This window comes from Emys orbicularis, chromosome 1 (assembly GCF_028017835.1).
Source record: "Emys orbicularis isolate rEmyOrb1 chromosome 1, rEmyOrb1.hap1, whole genome shotgun sequence".
In the NCBI taxonomy this organism is placed as follows: Eukaryota; Metazoa; Chordata; order Testudines; family Emydidae; genus Emys; species Emys orbicularis.
The window spans coordinates 146,286,589-146,303,547 of record NC_088683.1 but is presented as its reverse complement, the minus strand read 5'-3'; the positions used below and the strand labels follow the sequence as shown (position 1 = coordinate 146,303,547).

The 16,959-nt window shown below is 44.3% G+C and overlaps 1 protein-coding gene across 1 annotated transcript in view; it reads left to right on the top strand.

Moving 5' to 3' along the window:
- The window catches only part of LOC135873059 (alpha-2-macroglobulin-like), a 1,316,454-nt gene that overhangs the window by 533,379 nt on the left and 766,116 nt on the right, over positions 1–16,959 (top strand). The gene's annotated exons all lie outside the window — the stretch shown is intronic.

The window sequence follows — 16,959 nt, the reverse complement described above, 5'->3', positions numbered from 1 at the left end:
TACTAGATTCCTCCTAATGCCAGACTCTCTTCCTCCAGTTCCACTCTTCACAGTGCACCTCCCCGCACATCTCTGTCTGGTAACACACACCAATCAGATTCCTTCAAGTGGGGGGTTGTGTTCATCTCCTGGATGGTCTTGGGTACGTGCACTGAGCTGGGGCTCAATAGAGGTGGATTCAGTTGCTTGCTCTGCCACAGGTTCCTGTGTGACCACCTTGAGCAGGTTAGTTTCTCTCTCTCTGTTCCCCCTCTGTAAAATTGAGAGAATACTTTTTCCCTCTTTTCCTGTGAGCACAATGGGTTTCTACTCCTTGACTGTGGCTCCCAGGCACTCCTGTTAAATAAATAATAAGGAACTCTGGATTTTGGAGAGCAAGGGGGAACTGATTGGAACTTGTTCCCTAAAAGAAGACTATATTTTCCCCCTTATCTGAACACACATATCCTTTGGCCTAGTGTCACCACAACACTTTTCTCCAATAAAAAATGGAGTTCTATTAGCTGTGTTATTGCTCTTGTCTCACCAGCAGGTGGCACTGTGAAATATTAAAGAGTCCAGTTGGGCAGTGATAGTGTCATTGAGTGCTTGGAGTTTAGACAGCCACTTGCGGTGTTTGACACACCAGAGTAATTAAAGGGGTGTAAGTGGGGGGCTTGTATGGAAGCGGAGAAATAGGCAGACAAACCTGGACATGTTGCTTTTGTTGACTATAATGAGAGGAGGTGACATACCTGATTTTTCTTTTGCAAGGACGTGGGGCTAAAGATTTTTATCAACTCTCCGCTACAGAAGCCAGTCATGTGCCAGAGTCATAATGTCCAAACACCCCTCTCTCTTTCTGTGGTGATGATGCCTGTAGAGGATCAGAGCCCCAGGGTAATGCAGGTAGGAGGGATGGGTGGGAGGACGTATAATTGATTGATTACTAATAAATCTGTCTCTATTATTGTACGGGATATGGATGTGATTTGGGCTATCAACTAGTGGGGAGGTGGGGGAGGGTTTCTGCAGATATCATGACTTAGTTTAAGTCACAACACAGGAAATGTTATAGGGCAGGTAACATTGAATGCTGAACAGAATCCCCGGTGTTAACCTGATGCCTGGGCCCTTGTTGCTTTTTGACATTTAACCCCGACATTGCTATCCAACAGAACTTGACCCTGGAGATAACCCCCAGCCACTCTGTGTGACTTTTATCCTGTAAATACCCAGCTAATCCACTGCATCTGAAGCTATAAATAGTTCACAAAATTTCCCTGTATAATATCTATAGCTATCATCTATCTATCTATCTATCTTATTCTGCAATCGTTGTCTTGGTTTGGCCACATACTTAGTTGAGGCAGAAGTATTGATCATATATTCCTCATGGATATAAATACTCAGCACTCCCATCCCTGTTAAATATCCAGTCACTACCTAGCACTTGCTCCTATAAATACCTTACCCTGATCCTTAAAGGTGCCTACACACCTTTGAGGATTTAGGCCCTTGCTGTTTCATAACATTTACCGCTAACATCGCTACTGTGTAATTTTTATCCTGTAAATAGCCAGCTAGTGAGTCCCTGTGTGCAGTACCGCCTTGCCATGGCAGTGCTGGGAACCTGCTGGACATGGGTGAGAGGGAGCTCAATTTGTCTTCTCTGAAGAGCTTTACTTCTAACACTCCCTTTCTCCTCCTCCCCTCCCCGCCCTGACATTACTGTCCTGTAGGGTGAGTACTGAGTTCCAGCACAAATGGGGGTGATGGGAGCTCCTCCAGTGCTCATCTCTTGAGCAGAGCAGCAGCACCCGTGTCACACGCAGCCTGCAGCACACCAGTATGTCTCTCCTGCTCTCAGGTCAGATCTGTTCTTTTGAATAATGAATTGTGAAATATAAACATTGGGATTTGTTTGTGGTCTGTTCCCCCAAAAAACAGCTTTAAAAAGGTTTTGAATTTTCAGATTGTATGTATTTGATTGGGTTTTGACCTGACTGGAATGCAAATACGGGCTTGATCGGCTAGGGAAAAAAGGGATACTTCCTTAGATTTGGTCAGTTGTTTATTTTGCTTTAAATAGTGTGTGTGTGTTGTTTCATTTCTTTTGTGTGTGCAAATGGCTAATTATAGAATATAATACAGTACACTCTCTGATTTAAAGTAATTAGAAATTAGTATTATTTAACCAGTATTTCCCCCCGAAGTTTGCATGTGTATTATTATTCTTGTTAATATTATTAGCATTATTAGTTTATTTATATATTTATTGACTTAGATTTTTTTCTATTGATTTTCTGTGAATAAATGTTGCACCAGTGAGCTGCCATATGTGAAGTTTAAAACTGATCAGTCTGTATATATTTTTATTCTTCTTTTCAGGATAACATAGATAAAACACATGTTTAAGCGCATATTGTTAAAAAAAATAAGTATGTTTGCCCACAAAATGTCTAGCGCAGCATCCCCAATTTTCTGTCTAGCCCACCTCAGTGCCCCCACTAGGAAGAGGCTGGTGCCACCCCTGGCTCTGAGTGTCTGGTGCTCACTCTCTCTCTTTACCTCACACTGTCACCTGCTCCGTCCCTCTCTTTGCTGTGGGTGGCCCCAGTCCCCTGTTTGTTTACCTGTGACTGATAGTTAGGTTGTTGGCTTCCAGAAGAGCTCCCTCCCCACTCTGTCAGTCTGGGCTGGGCTCAGAGCTCCATTGCAGGTAGGACTTGACGTTCCATCGCCTGCTTGGCTGCAAAGCTCAGAGCTCCAAGCCTTGTGGCTACATGTCTCAAACACTGAGCCCTCATCTCAGGGAGGCAGTTAGCTCAATACAGCTTCTTTGAACATTACATAATTCAAAGCCTCCTCATCCCCCATTTCACTAAATACCTCTCTAGCTTTCCCAGACAATTTGGTCAACAGGACAGGCATTCACGGGTCATCTGGAGCCCTGTGAATCCCACACAGATGCTTGAAGGTAGATACAAATTCCTCTGTATTTTCAGAGTCTTTATAAACTGGCCATATTCTCTTCCAATCTTTGCTGTTGTGGAGAGGAAATGGGGTTCCAGGCTGTAGCAGGTTCTTTTGCTCTCCTAGGACTTGCAGTTGGATGCTTCAGTTTACAGGTGGCAGTATAATATAGTTAGTCATGTTTCATTCCAAGTGAGGTGTCTGTCTTCCCTTAGAACACAGTTTACCCTGTGCTGAGTCCAAAACTTTTTTTTAACTAAAGCATATTGGTATAGAGACATATAGCTCGTTCAAAAAGGACTAGCAGGGAAAAAAGGAAGGAGGTGTTGCATTGTACATCAAGAATGTATACAGTTGTTTTGAGATCCAGAAGGAGGAGAGAGGCAGACCAGTTGCAACTCTCTAGGTGAAGATAAAAGGGGCAAAACCAGGGCAGATGTCATGGCAGGGGTCTAGAACATACCACCAAATCAGGAGGAGGAGGTAGATGAAGCATTTCTGGATAAAATAGCAAAAATATCCAAAACACAAGACTTGGTATTAATGGGAGACTTTAGCTACGTGGACATCTGTTGGGAAAGTAATACAGAAAAAACACAAAATGTCTAATAAGTTCTTGCAATCTGTTGGGGATAACTTCTTGTTTTGGAATGTGGAGAAATTAACTTGGAAGGTGGGCGGCCATTACGGGTTAAAGTGATTATTAAATGATAACTTTCATGATTCTAAGGAACAGAAGGAGTGAGAGCAGCAGTGAATGGACAATGGACTTAAAAAAAACCACAGACTTTAACAGATTCAGTGAACTGGTAGATATGGGCCCCTGAGAAGAAAATGATTAAACAACCAATTTGTAAGCACCTAGAGGACAGTACGGTGATAAGTAATAGCCGACATGGATTTGTCAAGAACAAATCATGTGAAACCAACCACAGTGTTAATAGCTTAGTGGATGGGGGGAAGCAGTAGACATGAAATACCTCGATTTTAGTGAGGCTTTTAACACAGCCCACATACTATTCTCATTAGCAAGCTAGGGGAATACAGTCAAGATGAAATTACAATGAAGACACTGTCACGGAGTTACAGGGTCTGGTCTAAGCCCCAGCCTGTCACCAGGCTCCTGGGAGTGACCCTTTTAGTGTGTTGGGCCCCAAGGACCCACACAGTTCCATAGGGCAGGCTCCTGGCCTCCAAGACTGGGCCTTCAGCACCAGTGTTCCCTGCCTCTGTGGCTCCCTGCAATGAATCCAGCCAAGCCAAACTCCTCTGGGAGGCTTGTACTGTGCCCCTTCAGAGTGTGCAATGCTCTCAGTGAGTATTTACAGCGACACAGGCAACCTTTTCAAAACAAGGTAATCATTTATTAGTCACCTAGCACACAGAATTGTATTGACCTTAGATTAACACAGAGAAGCCGAAGTTAAGCCGTAGTCCACCTTGGTCAAACTAGTGCCCTGATGGGCCAGCCACACTGTGATGAACTCCATCTCTGTCTCTCTCTGTTTACCCCTTTGTCTCCTCAGGGTCTGGCTCCCGAGTCCCTCAAAAAGCCCATTTCTTCCAGTCACCTGACACTTTCTCCAGCTCAGTTCCCAAATCCTAACTGCTGGAGTTTTCTGCTGTTAGGTGTTGATTGTTCAGTTGTTGGAGCATCTCTTTGTCTTGCTGGACTCTCTGTTGATTTGGATCAGTTTGAGCCAGTTCTTTAGTGACTGTATTCATTCCCCCCAGACAATGAGGTGACACACACAAACCTCCTGTCTATTGCACTGTTCCAGGAGCAGTGATAACTCTTTTTACCCTCTGGCTAGCAATGACACGTACAGAAGGAAACTGACGCATGCCTAGGATTCATAAAAATGGTACAAAAAATCTCCACTTTGTCACAAAGGGTACACAACAGATTGAAAGACCATACACAAAGTATAGTTCTCGATGGTTTGCTGTTAAACTGGGAGGGCGTATCTAGTGGGGTCCTATAAAAGTCTGTCATTTTCATTAATGACTTGGATATGGAGTGGAGAGTATGCTTATAAAATCTGTAGATGACACCAAGCTAGGAGGGGTTGCAAACACTTTGGAGAACAGTGTTAGAATTCAAAATGACCTCGATAAATTGGAGTAGTGGTCTGAAATCAACAAGATGAAATTCAACAAAGACAAGTGCACAGTCCTACACTCACTAAGGAAAATTTAAATACACAAGTACTAAATGGAGAATAATTGGCTAGGTGGTAGTACTGCTGAATTGAAATATGAGTCAACAATGTGATGAAGTTGGAAAAAAGGGCTAACAACATTCTGGAGTGTCATGTGTAAGGCATGGAAGCTAATTGTTCTGCCTTACTTGACACAGGTGAGGCCATAGTTGAAGCACTGTGTCCTGTTTTGGGTGCCACATTTTAAGAAAGATGTGGACAGTTTGGAGAGATTCCAGAGGACAGCAACAAAAAATTATAAAAGGTTTAGAAAACCTGGCCTATGAGGAAAGGTTAAAGAAACTGGTCATGTTTAGTCTTGAGAAAAAAGGATGAGGGGAGACCTGATAACCATCTTCAAATATATTAAGGGCTGTTATAAAGCAGGAGTGGGCAAACTTTTTGGCCTGAGGGCCACATCTGGGTATAGAAATTATAATATATGGAGATATACCTATCTCATAGAACTGGAAGGGACCTTGAAAGGTCATTGAGTTGAGTCCAGTCCCCTGCTTTCACAGCAGGACCAAGTACTATCCCTAACAGATGATGATGATGATTAATAATAATAATAATAATTATTATTATTATTTACCCTAGATGGTCCCCTCAAGGATTGAACTCAGAACCCTGGGTTTAGTAGGCCAATGCTGAAACCACTGAGCTATCCCTCCCCCCTAATTGTATGGTGGGCCACGAATTCTCACGAAATTAACAATGGAAAATTAACACTCCTAAAACATTAGTCAGAGAACACTTAAACCTGTCTGGTCACTCAATTACAGACCTAACAGTCGCAATACTCCAACAAAAAAAACTTCAAAAACAGACTCCAACGAGAAACTGCATAATTGGAATTAATTTGCAAACTGAACACCATTAAATTAGGCTTGAATAAAGATGGATCATTACACAAAGTAAAAACTATTTCCCCATGCTAATTTTTTCCCCTACTGTTACTCACACCTTCTTGTCAACTGTTGGAAATGGGCAATCCTGATTATCACTACAAAAGTTTGTTTTGTCCTGCTGATAATAACCCACCTTAATTGAGTAGTCTCATTATAGTTGGTATGGCAACACCCATTTTTTCATATTCTCTGTGAATATATATCTTCCTACTGTATTTTCCACTCCATGCATCCAATGAAGTGAGTTTTAGCCCACGAAAGCTTAGGCCCAAATAAATTTGTTAGTCTCTAAGGTGCCACAAGTACTCCTGTTCTTTTTGGTAAAATATCATAGTCACCTAAGACAACAAGTAGCAGGCACGTGGGCTTGCACGTTCCGGGCTCTGATGGTGTGTGAGGCTCATTAGGGTTGTGCAGCCAGAGTAACATGCAGGCCCTCACGCCTGTCACGCAGGTCCTGAACATGCAGGAGTGCTGGGTGGGCAGAGCAGGGCAAGCCCCTGACCCCGCTCCCCAGCTGGAGCACCGGAGCGGGACAATGGAGCTTGAGGGCCGGATTAAAAGGTCTGATGGGCTGGACGTGGCCTGCGGGCCGTAGTTTGCCCACCCCTGTTATAAAGAGTATGGTCATCAATTTTTCTCCATGTCCACTGAAGGTAGGACAAAAAGCAATCTGCAACAAGTGAGATTTAGGTTAGACATTAGGGAAAACTTTCTAAATATAAGGATAATAAAGTACTAAAATAGGTTATTAAGGGAGATGGAATCGCTGTCATTGCAGGTTTTTAAGAACAGGTTGGGCTGTTACCCCAGAATTTGGCATTCCTGCATGTACCCCAGAATTTAATAATACTGCCATCAGCAATTTTGCATGATCAGCCACTGCCAGCTGAAAAGCAAACATGACATATTGTAAGAATGCTGCCTGTGGCAGGACACAGCTGAGAGTATCAGTTCAGGACAAATTGCTTAGAGCAGGGCAATTACAGCCCAAGGCTGGGGTTTCTCCACTTCTAAGGCAAACCAAACCAGCCAGACAGGGAGGACTTTGATTTTACCCCACTGGCTAACCACAAGTCACACAAGCAATTCCCTCAGACACTGTAAAAGAAATGCCCCTGTAAAAGAAAAAAGGTTCTCCCGATCCCAAAGGACCAAGCCCCAGACCCAGGTCAATATACAAGTTAGTTCTTACCCACAAATCACGCTGTTGCCAATCCTTTAGAATCTAAAATCTAAAGGTTTTTTCATAGAAGAAAGAAATAGAGATGAGAGTTAAAATTGGTTAAATGGAATCAATTACATACAGTAATGGCAAAGTTCTTGGTTCAGGCTTGTAGCAGTGATGGAATAAACTGCAGGCTCAAATCAAGTCTCTGGAGTACATCCACAGCCGGGATGAGTCATTCAGTCCTTTGTTCAGAGCTTCAGTGTAGCAAAGTTCCTCCAGAAGTAAGAAGCAGAATTGAAGAAAAATGGAGGAGTTTCCAGGGCCTTTTATATTCTTTACCCTTTGGAAGGACACCCCTTTGTTCTTACTGTGGAAAATCCTAGCAGCAAGATGGAGTTTGAAGTCACATGGGCAAGTCACATGTCCATGCATGATTCAGTTCTTTGCAGACCGACGCCATTGTTTACATGTTAGTTTGAATGTTCCCAGGAAAGCTCAGATGTGGACTGACGTCTACCAAAGTTCATTGTCAGTTAAGTGTTTCTTGACTGGGCACTTACTGAGAATAGTCCCTTCTCAAGAAGCTGACCAAATGCTTCACTGAGGATACTTAGAATAAAAACACATTGATATACAAGTACATAGCCAATATTCATAACTTCAACTACAAAAATGATACACCCATAGAGATAGCATAATCATAATCAGCAAATCATAACCTTTCCATAGACACCTTACACCACAACCTTTGTACAATATTTGCTGCAAGTATATAACAGTGGTTGCAACAATGATCTATATGGTTACAGGTTATGTGAGTAACATCACAAAGCCACCTTACATTGACCTAATAATGTATGTGTCTACACTTCCAGGTCCCTTCTACTGACCTAACTCGCCTGTAATGTTGACTTAATTACTCCACCTCTGCGAGAGACTTAATTCAGTGTTTATGAGTTGACAGAGAGACAGTGAAGACGCAGTCTTATGTAAGTTGACTGAATTGGCCTCCAGGAGGTGTCCCACAATGCTCCACTGTGTCTTCTCTGGACATCGTTTTCAACTCCGCTGCACAGAAGCCAGATACACAGGAAACAGCCCCTCCCCTGTTAAAGCCCCAGAAACTTTGAATTCCCATTTCCTATTTGATCAGCATGGAGAGCTCGCCAGCCCAGGTGATCATGGTGACTCAACACCCCAAATGTGCTCCAGCCTGTAGTACACAGGAGATGGTGGGGCTTATTGGTCTGTGGGGAGGAGAGTCTGTGCAGGCACAGCTCCAATGCAGCACAATAAACTAGACATTTATGAAAAGATCACATGAGGCATGGGAGAGAAGGGCTACAGCAGGGATACGCAGCAGTGCTACGTGAAAATCAAAGAACTTCGTCGGGCATACCAGAAGACAAGGAAGGCAAACAGTCATTCAGGTTCTGCACCACAAACATGCTGCTCTACAATAAGCTGCATGTGATTCTTGGTGGCAACCCCACCACTACCCCCAAACACAGCATGGCTACATCCCAGGAGTCTGAGTCTCGGGCTACCTCAGGCAACAATGAGGAGAACATTCTAGATGAGGAAGAGGAGAATGGGAGACAAGGGTCCATTCTCCCCAAGAGCCAGGAGCTATTTTTAACCCCAGAGTCCAGCTGTTTGCAGGACAGCATGGTGGCTGAGCATGATGCCGGGGAAGGCACCTCTGGTAAGTATGAAAATCCAATCAAACTGTAGGGGTTACATACTCTTATATTTTATGTTTAATGTAAAGAAAAAGTGAAGTATAGTGAGTATCTGCTTCCCAATGGCTGCTCCAGCTACGCAGAGGGTGGCCCCCTTGAAAAGACCGTTTATGTGCACAGGGCTGCCCAGGAATCCTCCATGGAGATCTCTAGGAAACTTTCATGGAGGTACTCTGCAATCCTTTGCAGAAGGTTTCTGAGGAGGGCTGCCTTATTTCTTCCACCATGATAGGACACTTTCCCATGCCACTCCAGTATTAACTCTCCTGGCATCACTGTGGTACACAGCAGAGCAACATAAGGACCAGGTCTGTACCCAGACGCTTGCAGCATCCGCTCCCTTGCTACCTCTGTTACCCTCAGGAGACTGATATCACATAGGGTCACCTAGGGGAAACGGGGGAAGTTTTCATTACAAGTGCTCATACCGCAAACAATAGAGCATGTGATCCAGCATCCTAAGTGATTTCAGGGTCCCACAACCATGTTTTCCCTAACATGTGGATGGTTTGGTTGGCAGGGATTGGCATTGACCTCAGATTCTGCACGTTTACGGCGACTACTACCTCCGGCGTGGCTGTACTGCCCCCAGCCCCACCCCTGTCCCTTCCATGCAGCTGTCTGCGTGACTGCATCTCCTGTCTGGGGTCTGTACACCCCCACCGGAGGACAGGGCTGGGGGCAGTACTGCGGAGCCGGAGGAGCTGCCGGCGTGGGGTGCTGGCTCCTGAGAGTGGTGGCTTCATGTTCTGCTCCTTTCGCCGCTGCACTTCCCGGGAGAGCCCTGCGGGTTCTGCGGATACCGATTTATATCCGTGGATATCCGCATCCATGGGTATAAATTTGTATCTGCACAGGGCTCTAATTAGAAGGGGGGAAAAGAGGATGTGTGTGTGACGCTCTACACCCCAGTGAAATGCCCTGTAACCCTCATATTCATCATTTGTATATAATTGTGATATTTCTGGCAAAGCATGCCATGTGAGGTATCGTGGGAAAGATTATGATCTGCTCAAACCCACTGTTCCATCTAAATACACATATCATTAATGCATATGAAGTTATGCAAATTGTATTGTATGACTGTCACAAAAATATGCTGTGGGTTTGGGAAGTGCCCAGATACTAGCTCACCAAAGACAATAACCAGGGGGGATAACCAATGCCCAGGCGGGTGTCGAACAACCATCAACAGCCATTATCCAAGCAAGAGAGCTACAATGCAATGACTCACCTGCACAAGGCCACATCAGGGGAATTGCTCAACCTTGCCTGGTGACTCAGCAATGCCCACCAGACATGCCTGGACTTGTGTTCTCCAAGCACATGGTGGCACTAAGGATATAAAACAGACCACAGTGCCCCCATACTTTGCCTTTTCTCCTCCCCCCACCTATGCTGCAAGCAACAAGGACACTGAGAAGACTGGACTCCAACAGAGGAGACTGGCCCAGGTTGTACTATGAACTGCAATATCTAGTGGGGTGAGAAAAACTGCTTAATATAGATGTTGCCCAGTCTAATAGGGTTGAGAGTTTAGACTGCGTGCCTATATTTTATTTTATTTTGGCGACCACTCTGACTTTTTGCCTATCACTTATAATCTTTTGTAGTCAATAAACTTGTTTTACTGTTTATCTTTACCAGTGAGTTTGCCTGAAGTGTTTGGTAAATCTGCACACGTTTACAAAGGCTGGTGTATATCCACTTTCCATTGATGAAGCGGTGAACCAATTAATAAACTTGTACTGCTCATCAGACGGTATATTCCTGAGGTACAAGGCTGGGAGCTGGGGGGACTTGGCTGGTGCCTTTCTGTGTGTGATTCATGAGTGACTCTGGGAGCACTCATGCAATCTAGCTGGGTGTAGGACTCCATATGCTGTCATGCTGAGTGATAACAGCACCTGGAAGGGTTTGCTGCTGGTCACTAGCAAAGCATTATAAGAGCTAGCTCAGGCTGGAGAGTTCAGGGGATACAGCGGTCCCACAGTCCCAGGCTGCACCCCGGGGATCCTATCACAGTGTGATGACATGTTTAGAAAGACAATAAGGCCTCTGGGACAGCTGAGACAGGGCTAAGAGCTTGGAGGATTTCATTGTCTGAAAAACTGGACATAGACATGGAAAGCAGGAGAGCATTCCAGGAGCATGAGCATGTCATGCAGGATGAGATGCTGTGGATTATGAAGAACCAATCAGACATGTTGAGGCATCTGGTTGAGCTTCAGGAAAAGCAGCTTGAGGCTAAACTCCCTCTGCAGCCCTGCAGAACTGCCTGCAAGCATTGCCCTGTTCCCAATCCCCCTCCCCAAAACGTTCCAGGAGCTGGGGGTGGGGTGTGCAGTATCTCTTCTACTCAACACTGAGTAGGGTACTAAGAACGAAAGGCAGCCATTCGAAGACCTTTGATGGGCAAGACTTCTGTGCTTTCACAGACAAACTGACTTGGTTTCTCCCCTCCCAATATTATTCCACCATTTGCCCAAGAAACAGAAAGAACAGGAAAATAATGTGTGTGCAATAAAAGTATTTGTTTCGAGAATGAAATGCTCTTTATTTATTCCAATCATTGAGGTATGGTGGGAGGGGGGGGTTACAGAGAAATTGATGCAATGGAGGGGATGGTAGGGGAAGGCACAACGCGGATACACAGTGCACATTACTGAAACAGGTTTTCAAAGCATCCAGGAGATGCAGAGTTCCTTGCTGGGCTCTTCTTATTGCCCTGGTATCTGGCTGCTCAAAATTAGCTGCCAATCTATCTGCCTCCATAACCCACCCCTGCAGAAACTTCTCTCCCTTTGCCTCACAGATATTATGGAGCACATGGCAGGTAGTGATAACAATGGGGATATTGCTTTCACTGAAATCCAACCTAGTAAGCAAATTGCACCAGCAGCCCTTTAAACATCCAAAGGCACATTCCACCACCATTCTGCACTTGCTCAACCTGTTGTTGAAACGCTCCTTACTGCTGTCCAGGTGGCCGATGTTTGGCTTCATGAGCCACAGGAGCAAGGGGTAGGCTGGGTCTCCCAGGATCACGATTGGCATGTCAACATCATCAATGCAGCTTTCTGAACAGACCTGTGTTCCTGAAGATGCACCTTTCCTGACCCTCCCACATTGATGTTGGTGAAACGCCCCTTATGATTCACCAGTGCTTGCAACACCATTGAAAATTATGCCTTACAGTTTATGTACTCTTTGGCAAGGTGGTCTGCTGCCAAAGGCATATGCGTGCCATCTATCACCTCACCGCTGTTAGGGAACCCAATCGTGGCAAAACCATCCACTATGTCCTGCACATTGCCCAGAGTCACTACCCTTCTTAGCAGAAGTTGATTAATGCCCCTGCATGCTTGGATCACAACAGATCCCATGGTGGATTTACCAACTCCGAATTGATTCCCATGACCAATAGCAGTCTGGCATTGCAAGCTTCCACAGAGCTATCAACACTTGCTTCTCCATAGTCAGAGCAGGTCTCATGTTAGTGTTGCTGCACTTCAGGGCTTGGGAAAACTCTGCACAAAGTTCCTGGAAAGTGGACTTACGGATTCAAAAGTTCTGTAGCCACTGCTCGTCATCCCATAGCTGCATAACAATGCAATACCATCACTCTGTGCTTGTTTCCCAGGACCAGAAATGGTGCTCCACCCTTTTCAGCTGCTGCACGACTGCCAGCAGCAACCAGGAATTTTTTCATCCTATGGCTTGCAGCAGGGCTGCTTGCATGACATCGCAATGTTCCATGAGGCAGTGCCTTTCTCAGCTCTGGAAATACTGCAGGATAAGGCAAAAGGTGTTTCTAATGCTCACAACAGTGCACAGCTGAGTAGGGTCCATGCTTCTTGGGGTATGGCATGCACACGGCTAAGCCAGGCTTTCGAAAAAAAGGCATGAGAAAGTGCCATTGATATCAGGGTAAGGAGGGAGGGAGGAAACTGCATCATGGGAAGCCAAAGCCATGTTCCCATTCCCCCCTGCATCAATGTTTTGGTCCCATGAGGCATTGTAAGCTCTTCCCAAAATCCCACTGTGGGATAGCTACCCATAGTGCACTTCTTTGTGTATCAATACAAGTGTTGCTAGTGAGGACACACACACAACCAACTTAATTACTGTGGCGGCTGGATGTCAACTTACCTTAAGTTGACTTAACTTTGTAGTATAGACATGCCCTCAGTTACCTTTTAGCCTGCAGTACACCAACCACCAAACCCATGGAGATAATTTTCATAAAATTAATACAGATATCTCCCAGTTTCTTCATAGCAGTATTTTAGTAGTGGTTGTACCAATGAAGTCTACCACTATACACTTCCCTAGTACTACTCATTACTCCCCTCCAAGGAACTTTTTGCCACAACATTGCTTTGGGATCTCATGATCCCTACATCCCTTTCAGAGCCACTGTTTTCCAGGAGATCTCATTTGGTTGCATTCTTTCTTCTTAGATATATGACTTAAACTTTTGCTGCATTAAAATGCTTTCTGTTTGAATGAGCTCAATTTACTGAGAAATCCAGACCATCTGGATGACTGCCTTGTCCTCATTTACCACTCTGCTAATCTCTGTGTCATCTGCCAATTTCATCAGCAGTGATTTTATATTTACTTCCAGACCTTTGGTAAAAATATAAAATATTGTCTGCCTTGTAAAACTACACTAGAAACACCTCCATTCAAAGATTATTCCCACGGATCATTCCTTTTTGAAATCTGTCAGTTATATCTGTCCATATAGCATGAGCTTTATTGATATTGTCTAGATTTCACCAGCCAACTCTTTTAGGGCTCTTGTTATCTGGTCCTGATGCTTTTAGAGCAGTTATCCCTAGTAGATGCTGATTTAACATTCCCCTTAGTTACTAATAAATGGGGAAGCAGTTCATCAGCCTTATGCAATCCGAATACATCAGTTGGCTTCCTTCCAAATATAGAAGAGAAATATTTATTAAACACTTCTGCCTTTACTGCATCATTTTATTAACAATTTTACCATTTTCAACTAGTAATGGGCCTGTCCCATTATTGGGATTTCTTTTGTTCTTGGTATACTTAAAAACCTCTCCTTATTGTCCTTAGTTCTGCAGCCATGAATTTTTTTCTGGATGTCTTTAGCTTTCCTTATCAATTTTCTACACTTCATAACCTCTAATGTATATTGTTTGCCATCTGCCTCACTTTTTTCCATAGATATATCTGCCAGATGGAGTTGGCAGCAACAAGGGCTGGGGCTCAGTGTCTATGGGTTCCTCTTACCAATACAAAAGAGAACCATCTCAAGCCCCTATCCAGTAATCTGATAAAACTAATTAGCACCCTTGGGCACCTCTAAGAGTCAATACTTACCCACTCAGAAGCACTGAGTCTGTGTATAACACAAGAAAACTTTTGTTAAAAGGGAAATAGAAGCCAGCATTACTTTGGGAAAACACCACAACCATGATTCAAAAGCATGTAATCATAAGCAAAACACACCTCACAGTACATTTGGGCAGTGTCCTTTGTCTCAGTTTCCCATCTTGCAGCATGAAAGTCTGACAAATAAAATGTTCCTTTAACACACCACTCCCCTCTCCCTGAACTGCACCCTACTCAGTTGGCTGTCCTTGGTCAGCGAAGACCATTAGTTCAGAGGTGCATTCACCTGGATTCACTTCCCACCCCTGAAAAGGGAGCGGGAGTTTCAAGCAATGTCTCTGCTGCTGCTGCTGCCTCTGCAACTGGCTGACTGCTTGCACTGTACTCTGCCATCACTAGCTACGTGCTACCACCTCTGTTGCTGTTATCTCTGCTGCCGTTCAGCTCTGCTGCGGTCATCAGTGCTGCTTGCCACTCACTGCCACTTCTGCGATGCCCCATTCTGAGGTTCCACCACTTAGCCCAGCTCTTAGTGATTTCTCTGGACAGTGAGGAACCTCTCTACTATTGCCTCTTGTCTTTCATTGCAACACTGTCCTCAGACCAGGCTGAAGGCTTAGAGCTGCTCATCAGTGATTTCAGCTCTGATAATCACTCAACAGAAACAAGAACTTTTAATTGAGTTTACTCAACTCTCCCTTTAAACACTAAAGAGAAGAGAACCAAATAGTAGTATCTAGAACCCTTTAAAGCAGAGCCCACACCACTAGATAAAAACATCTGTCCCTAACCCATCTAACTTTCACTGGGATGTGATATCCCTACCCCCTACTTAGCAAGTGGGTTTGAGGTTAGGGTGACCCCCTCAATCAGGGCATGCTAAGCAGTTCTGCTGCCCTTTACTCATACAGTAAGGATAACAACATTTCATTACCCCTGCATTCTAAGTGATTTGTATCCCAAAACCAGCCAAAATTGATCACTTTGGCAACGTAGTTCTGTCTGCTGAACACCTAGGTGTGTGTATGCAAATATAATCTGGTCCTGAAGTCTTCCCCTCCCCCCCCCCCCGTTTCTTTTTGCTGAATTTTCTTTCTGCTGCCGTGGTTGAAACTCCTGCATGGGGATGGGGATCATTACTGAGACAGCCCCTTTACCCCAGTTTGTTTCCTATTGGTTACACTTCATATTGCTTGTTAGGATATAGATATTCAGGCCTATTTCCTATTGAAAATAAGGAAAAAGGAACTTGGATTTAAGCTTGCTGGAAGTTCACCCCAATAAATATTGAATTGTTTGTACCTTCGGACTTTGGGTATTGTTGCTCTCTGATCATGCAAGAAGGACCAGGGAAGTGGGAGGGTGAAGGAATAAGCCCTCTAAACATTGCTCTTTACAGAATGAGGCTGGGAATGAAATACTTCATTTTTACCTTATTACTTTTGCAGAAAAGGACAAAGAAGAGAATTGTATAATAACTAATAAACCTCTATTGTGATCTGTCACTTTGCAATTTCACCCTTCCACCCCTCCTGAGAGGTGGTGGCATGATGATTCTCCCTCCCCAGACCTTCCAATTCAGATGAGTTTGGAGTTAAAGTGGAAATGTGTTAGAAAAATAACAACAGGGTTTTATTTAAAAGTCAAATTCAAACTAGCACAAAGTGCAGTGAATACCGTATCTCGTTTGAGCCAGTTACAGAGTGAGCCCCACTCCTCACCCACACCCTCTCCACCCTGAGCTTCCCAAATACAGCATTTTAGCAAGATACTAACAAGGGATGTAACTGGCTCTCAATCTCTCCTGCTGAAGAACCTCTTTGTATAAATAATTAAATATTCATTGGACAAGAAAGAGGAGACAAAGCAGGAGTTTGACTCTGTAGCTCAGTGGTCAGGGCAATCCCCTGAGATGTGGGAGAGGCCCAGCTCCAAAAATATTTCATCTATATCAAGTGGAACAGCTTCAGCAGGGGAGACTGAGACATAACCACCCCAGAATACTCAACAACTCAGTAGTTAGAGCACTCACCTGGGATGTGGGAGAACTGACTTCAAGTCCCTGCTCCAACTCAGGCAGAACAGGGATACAAACCTGGGCCTCTTACATTATAGGGGAGTGCTCTACCCACTAAGCTAATAATGTTATTAAGTTGCATTATTGTAGCACATAGGATCCCTAGTTGTGACCAGGACCCCATTGTGCTAGGCACTGTACAAACAGAACAAAAAGACAGTTCCTGCCCCAAAGAGCTTACAATCTAAGTGTAAAGCAAGAGACTTGTAGGGGAATAAAAGGAAACAATGAGACAATAATGGTCAGGCTGATCGGCATTCTAACCATTGTCAATATATTACAGGCATCATGGCAAAGGAGAGTTTTGCGGATGTATTTGAAGGTGGATGCTTTGTGAATGTTTTCAGGGAGCCCCTCCCAAGTGTGCTGAACAGCATGGGAGAAAGTAGAAAGATGCTTGTCTGAAAATGTAACCCGTGGCCAATGGAGGCTGGCATGATGGGCCCATCAGAGATGAGCATCAATAGTTCAATACCAAATGAGAGATGCTAGGTAGGGTGGGAAATGGCCAAGAAGGGACTAGAAGATG